This window comes from Kogia breviceps, chromosome 7 (genome assembly GCF_026419965.1).
Source record: "Kogia breviceps isolate mKogBre1 chromosome 7, mKogBre1 haplotype 1, whole genome shotgun sequence".
Taxonomy (NCBI): Eukaryota; Metazoa; Chordata; class Mammalia; order Artiodactyla; family Physeteridae; genus Kogia; species Kogia breviceps.
The window spans coordinates 116,281,481-116,289,222 of NC_081316.1; the positions used below are offsets into that span (position 1 = coordinate 116,281,481).

A 7,742-nucleotide genomic window follows, 5' to 3' on the forward strand; every position below is an offset into this window, starting at 1 on the left:
TGACAGTGTACCAAACTCAGGTTAATGGTTACTTCTGGGTAAGAAGAAAGGAAAACAACATCAGGGGTTCAACTATATATGTAATGTTTTATTTTTATTTTTTTTTTAAATATCAAGCAAGTTGGTAAAATATAAGGAATTAATGAAGCTGGTATGTTGGTTTACGTTTCTCTCTATTCTTTCCTGTTTGTTTGAAACATTTCAACATTTTTGGAAAACACGAAACAAAAAACTATAAAGCTACTGCAAGAGTTCAAGAGAGTTTACTACTTGCTAACTGACAGGTTATCTAACATTAAAGTTTTCATATAAGATTTTCTTTTAAGAATCAATTTAGGGCTTCCCTGGTGGCGCAGCGGTTGAGCATCCGCCTGCCGATGCAGGGGACACGGGTTCGTGCCCCGGTCCGAGAGGGTCCCACATGCAGCGGAGCAGCTGTGCCCATGAGCCATGGCCGCTAGGCCTGCGCGTCCGGAGCCTGCGCTCTGAAGCAGGAGAGGCCACAACAGTGAGAGGCCCACGTAAAAAAAAAAAAAAAAAAAAGAAAAAGAAAAAAAAAATCAATTTCAAACATTACATACTATTTCAGAACTATAAACTATCTCACTTCAAAATACCCACAGTTAAATACTGACTTAAAAGAAGTCCTGGGCTTCCCTGGTGGTGCAATGGTTGAACCTAACATCCATTTATGAATCAGCTGTATCTTATCAATTCTAATTTCACAGAAACAAAAGTAATTGGATTCTGCAGAAATTCTGACAGTTAAGACTCAACTACTTTCCTCAGTCCAAACCTCCAAGGCCTCAGGCTGTTCTGACCCAACCTACCATCCACAGTTTCAGGTTTGGATGTCATGGCCCTAATCCAAATGATGCAGCTTCTGCACATCCCTGCAAAGTAAGTGTGACAGCAAGAATGCAGAACAGGGGCTTTCCTGGTGGCGCAGTGGTTAAGAATCCACCTGTCAATGCAGGGGACATGGGTTCAAGCCCTGGTCTGGGAAGATTCCACATGCCGTGGAGCAACTAAGCCCATGAGCCACAACTACTGAGACTGCACTCTAGAGCCCGCGAGCCACAACTACTGAAGCCCGCGTGCCTAGAGCCCATGCTCCGCAACAAGAGAAGCCACCACAATGAGAAGACCACACACCAGAACAAAGAGCAGCCCCAGTTCAATGCAACTAGAGAAAGCCTGAGCGCAGCAATGAACACCCAACACAGCCAAAAATTTTTAAAAATTTTAATAAAAGAATGCAGAACAAACAACAAGAAATGGCTGGTGGAACAAGGACAGATGTTCCCAGATAGAGGCCAGAAAAGGGACTGCAGTGATAGAAGTGTACAGGAAAGGTCTGGAGCTAGACCCAGGAACCAGTTTTAACATCTGTGCAGCAAACATTTGCAACATCCCAGAAAACAGATTCAAGTGATGAGTGGAAATCAATTAACTCTACTAAAATCATTGAGTACATTATTTAGAACAGAGACAAAGCTTCTAAATTAATAACATACTGGTTTTAAAGACCATGTTGTAGAAATTAAAAGCTTATATCTCCCTAAAAATCCAAAACTAATTTATCAGCAAATACTGTCACTTTATCTGTAAGACAGATCCTGAATCCCACTATTTCTCTCCTCTACACCGCTACCTTAGTCTAAGCCATCATCATCTTTCAACTGGACTAGCAGTTGCTTCTAATCCATCTCCCTTTTTCCATTCCTGCACATCATGATCTGGTATTTATTACCAAAATGGTAATGAGAGTAATATTTTCAAAATATAAATAAGCGGGACTTCCCTGGTGGTCCAGTGGGTAAGACTCCACACTCCCAATGCAGCAGGGTCCAGGTCTGATCCCTGGTCGGGGAACTAGATCCCACATGCATTCCACAACTAAAAGTTCACAGGCCGCAATCAAGAAGTCTGCATGCCGCAACTAAAAGATCCAGCGTGCCACAACTAAGATCCGGAGCAGCCAAAATAAATATAAATAAATATATATTTTTTGATCTAAATAAGCTCACATCACTCATCTATTTAAATTTCTAATGGCTCTTCACCGCCTTGTCATGCTCCGGCCCTGCTGCCCTCTCACTTCCCTCCTGGTCCACTGCTTTCCAACCAGAGTAGCTTTTTTGCACTTCGTTCCTTCCCCAGTGCCTCTGCGCTCTCTACTCCTGGGGTCTCTGATTTGGACCCAACTGCCTCCTCATCCAGGTCTCACCTCAAATGACCACCCCACCCCAGGCCTTCTGTAACTAAAACAAACCCTGCTAGTCACCTGCCATCACTCTTTGCTCCTAATGATTAGAAACTGGCTAAAGACCATCCATCGCCCAGCTCCCAACACTATCTATCCTTTGCATAACACTGCACCAATTCTGAAATTATCTTCTTGTATTTATTTCACTAGAATGTAATTCCCATGAGAGCAGGAACCCAATTTGTACACACAACTCAAAAATAGGAACTTAATTGTTGCATGCAGTACAAGCACTTTGGTGAGCAGTCTGGCATTACTTCCTGAAGTGGAACATTCCCATATGCCTAGCAACTAATGTCCTAGGTACATACCTGAGGATTTCCTAATTTCCTAGCTATACACCTACCTAGTTTCTATACCTAAGAGAAACTCTTGCACAAGTACAACAGAAAACAAGTACAAAAATATTCTTAGAAGCACTGTTCACAATAACAAAATCTGGGAAACTCAAATGTCCACAAACAGAAAACTGGATAAATTGTAGTCATAATCATAGAATGAGATATACATACATTATAAGATGGATACATTTTAGTGACAATAATATAGATGAATTTTAGCAATGTAATATTAAGTGGAAGAAATTCTCGAGATTAGACAGAGCATCATAATCTTTTTATAAAATTTAAAACTCGTTTTTTAAAAATAAAATATTCTTAGGAATATACAGATGCAATAAACCTATATTAAAAGGAAAGCAAGAGAATGAATATAGGAACCAATGCCTAAACTGTTTACAACTAGGGGTTTATTATTATTATCATTATTACAAAACAGTATAAAGAAAGTAAAGTAAAAAAGATATAGTCGGGCTTCCCTGGTGGCGCAGTGGTTGAGAGTCTGCCTGCCGACGCAGGGGACGCGGGTTCGTGCCCCGGTCCGGGAGGATCCCACATGCCGCGGAGCGGCTGGGCCCGTGAGCCATGGCCGCTGGGCCTGCGCGTCCGGAGCCTGTGCTCCGCAACGGGAGAGGCCGCAGCGGTGAGAGGCCCACGTACTGAGAAACAGACAAACAAAAAAATATATATATAGTCAGTTCAGAATTTCGGGCTTGCCCACAGTCCCAATTCAATGGAAATAAAAACCCGGATCTCTGGCTCTATGACACAAGGTTCTCCCAGTGGATGCCTGAATGTTGCCAGGGGCTGTTCATGTTTTTTTAAGCCCTTTTTGTAGAATGCTATCATTTATGTACAGACATGAATGAAAGCAGATTTAAAACTCCTTAAATGAACTCTAACAATCTAAAACTAGCTGAGGACTGCCCTTCCTCACCCAGCTCCCAGTGGTCTTTATTCTTTTCATAACTCCGTAACATTTCTGCCTGAAAGTACGAAACAAATGATTCTCAACACTAAAATATTTATGGAGTCAAGACAATAAGGCAACAATCTGAAAGTATAACAACAGGCACTGGTTAAAAAAAATGGGATACAGCCATTCAAGAAAATACCAGGCAGTCCTAAGAAAAGAACCATGAGGGAGACACTTTACATAATGATACAGAATTATGTAAAGAAAAAAAAAATGTTTTCAAGGTACAGAACAATACATACAATAGGTTAGAATTTCTGCTTAAAGGAGGGAGAAGAAAAACATAACACATGTAAAATAACTATACTCATACTTGCAGATGCTTAAAATATCTCTAGATGGAGACACAAGGAATGAATATCATAAACTCTATTTCCTTTGAATTCTGAACATCTGAATGTATTTATTATTCAAAAAATAAATTCTAAAATTTTAAAATCATAAAAGAAGACTATAATGGAAAACAAATACATTCTGAAGAGCACTGGCATTTTTCAAAGAGAAACTACTCCAAGATAGTTATTCTTATCTTAACTGTGTACACTCGCAATCCGGATGATGAAAATATCGTTCACAAAGAGCGCACTGTTCAGTGGTTCTGACAGATCTTATTTGAAGCTTTATTTAACAACTCTTTTCATGTTCTGAATGCTACATATCTTTTTAAAAAATTTTTATTAATTTATTTATTTGGCTGCACCGGGTCTCAGTTGCGACACGTGGGATCTTTAGTTGCAGCATGCGGAATCTAGTTCCCTGATCAGGAATCAAACCCAGGCCCCCTGCACTAGGAGTGCAGAGTCTTAGCCACTGGGCCACCAGGGAAGTTCCCTGACTGCTATATATCTTACCTACATATAAATAAGATTGGCTTATTTCTCCTTTTATTTACATTTTCTTCTGCTTGAAAAAGATTTATACCTACCTATTATTACCAAAAGTGTACCAACACCAGTATCAATTCATGTCCATTTTTTGAATCACTAGTAAGACAGTTCACCTTTCTAACTGGAAATTAAAAACTGGCCTTATTTGTTTTTTTGATAAGAATTGTGGGGGTTTTCTTTAGTGTTAGATAAGAGTATTTTTATCTAAAATGACCTGTACCTGCCTGTACACCCAACCACAGATTTCAAAAGTGAAATGGGGGCTTCCCTGGTGGCACAGTGTCAAGTTGAGAGTCCGCCTGCCGATGCAGTGGACATGGGTTTGTGCCCCGGTCTGGGAGGATCCCACGTGCCGCGGAGCGGCTGGGCCCGTGAGCCGTGGCCGCTGGGCTTGCGCATCCGGAGCCTGTGCTCCGCAACGGTAGAGGCCACAACAGTGAGAGGTCCACATACCGCAAAAAAAAAAAAAAAAGTGAAATGGTGATTGTACTTCCTCATGTGGGACATTTCAAACTAATAAATTTTAAAACAGATAATTAAATCAAAAACCTACCATTTTCACATTACTTTTCAAAATGGAAGTACTATAACAAGTGCCAAGGAATACAAAAAGTTAAAACAGCACATCTTCAGGGGAGGGGTAATTTTAAACATTGTTATATTTATATAAATTTAAATATATTATGGTGTGGGCATTGTAAAAGTCATGTGGATTTATAAGACAGATATGAAATTTCAAAGACATTTAGAGCTACTTAACTCACATCTGACATCAACTGTACCTAGACAGAGTGCTTGTGACTTACTAACCTACCATCACTGGTTTTATTCCAGTTCAGTAAAAATGTATACAAATAATAAAATAGGGTTCTACTTACAAGATCCCTATTCCTTTTTCCCAGAAATTTGCATTTAATTTGAAAGCAGTTAAGATAACAGATCAACTAAAATGGCTAGTGTATTTCAAAATATTCCTGATTTTGGTTATCAGTTCTTGCTAGGTTTGAATTACCACTAAATGGTGATGACATATTTATTGTACTTGACAGTACAGTGTATGTAATATTCAGCAGGTGTTAATGCACACATTGAAAAAAATAATATAACCTTTTGCCGATTTGCTATAATGGACAAGGTTTCCATGCATACTACCTGATGTTCCTTTAAAGATGACACGTTTGAGTCCAGCCTTTTCATGCCGCTGCCTGGTGAATAACTGCTGACATTCACACACAATGTGTGAGTTGCTATGCAGAATAGGTGACCACTGGTGATCGACCACCTTTCTATTTGTATATGCAGACATCAAATAAAAGAATGATAAATCATTTCACACAGATAAAGCAGGCAGGTTGCAGTTGTAACCTGTTTTCTAGCCAAGTTTTGTCGAATGACTTCTAAGCAAACACTGGTTGCTCCCTGCTGGACTGCTTTCCCTGCTACTACTCTCCAATTCTCTATATTTTGGTACAAGACTATAGGTCAAACGGTACTTCTGTTGCAGTAGCCTCCAGCAGTATACGCCCATGTACAGTACCTGAAAAGAGCAAACTATCAGAAGAACCCAGTATTTGCATTTATATTTGCACAAATCTTAATGACAATTTGCAAAATTCCTACACAACACATTCAGCTTATTCTAAGGCAACTTTCAAGTTAACTGCCTAATTCCTGAGTGTCTATTCCATTTTCTCACCCACTGACTCTGCTTCACCATATATTTTTATATTTCTCTACACAGCTGGAGAGGAGAGGGGGGTAGTGTATGAAGACTCAGAGGGAGTTTCTAAGTCAAATATATTCTATAGGTAATGACCAGAATACTGCCATAACTGTTATATCAAATGAACTATATACAACTGGATTTTTTTAAATCAGTCATTACTGCATCACTGTTTTTATAAATCTATTATGTACATCTTATTGCCTTCTTAATTCATATTCAGAGGACTCAGGAGAAATAATGTTTTTCTTATTGTTGTCTATAGGTTCATTAAAATCCATATTTCATGGAATGAAGCTAATTATCTCACCTGAGAGATGGAAGACTAAAAACGCATCTAAGGAATAAAACTACACCACAAAATGTTAACCATAAAAAGCTTGTAGAAGCATCAAAAGATTATCTAATAAACCTGGAATGTGCTACTTGAAAACTTCAATATGTGATTTTATTTTACTCAGCCATACTGTGCACTGGTCCTACACTAACATCAATGACATGACCAGGTACATCCATTGTATAATTTTATTTTTTTAAAGGATTTAATCCAGTATTTATTCCATACTCATGATCCTTCTCTGTAATCAAAATACAAGTCATAAGAATAATCTATCAAATAATTTGCTGATAATCTTAAATAATGCAGCACAGCATTACTTTAAATACTTCTCTGTTCTAGATTGAGTTTAAAACCTCAAACAGCAATCTTCATTATCAATAAAAAAAGTTTTCAATTTAAAAAAAGGACACTATATCAAGCTGTTTCATAATTTAAGTATTTTCCATTTATAAAAATGCTTTGGAAGCTTGAGGTTTACATGTATTTCTCTACTCATCTGCCCCACCCTCTCCCAATTTCACATTAGTATAGGGCTGCTGCAAGAATGCTAGGCTTTAGACATTAATTTCTCCTTTTATATAGTACTTTAAAATCTGAAAAATTCAAGAAAAGGATTACATGTCATGTATTTTTTCAAATAAAAAAGGAAAACTTAGTGAATAAATTTTAGTCATACTCACAGTGTCCCTTTGAGGTAGAATGCTCAACAGACTTTTGATCAAATCACAGCCTAACTGAAACCTTTGCATCAGAAACGAACTTTTCCTAAATTCTCTCTAAAGTTAACTGTGGAGAATATTAGGTTTGACATATTAACAAGAGCTTTCCAAGATAATATGCAGTGGACAAGAATGTGAATCCTACAACTGCTGCCTTCATGTACACTGAAAGCATGTAATTCTCCTATAATAGATATCCAAGATCCATTTTCAAAGTTTTTAGCATTCTATTATGAAAAGCACAGCCATGCTAACTTCAGTACACAAACCATAATCCCACACCTACAGAACAAAAATAGAGTTAGTGGCAGTTTATTGCCTTATACAAATTTAACCAACATGGCAACCAGGCCGAAGGAATTAAAACATTTTCAGGACATATGTAGAGACTGAACATCTCAAAAACAATTAAACAATAAAATGCAAGAACAATCTGTGCATCATGTACCAAACTCAACAGCTGGGTGAAAACATCAATGCAGTAAATGGG

General features: G+C 38.2%; 1 protein-coding gene across 2 annotated transcripts in view; it reads right to left on the reverse strand.

Moving 5' to 3' along the window:
- The window catches only part of ARHGAP32 (Rho GTPase activating protein 32), a 274,258-nt gene that overhangs the window by 214,609 nt on the left and 51,907 nt on the right, over positions 1–7,742 (reverse strand). The window lies entirely within an intron of this gene.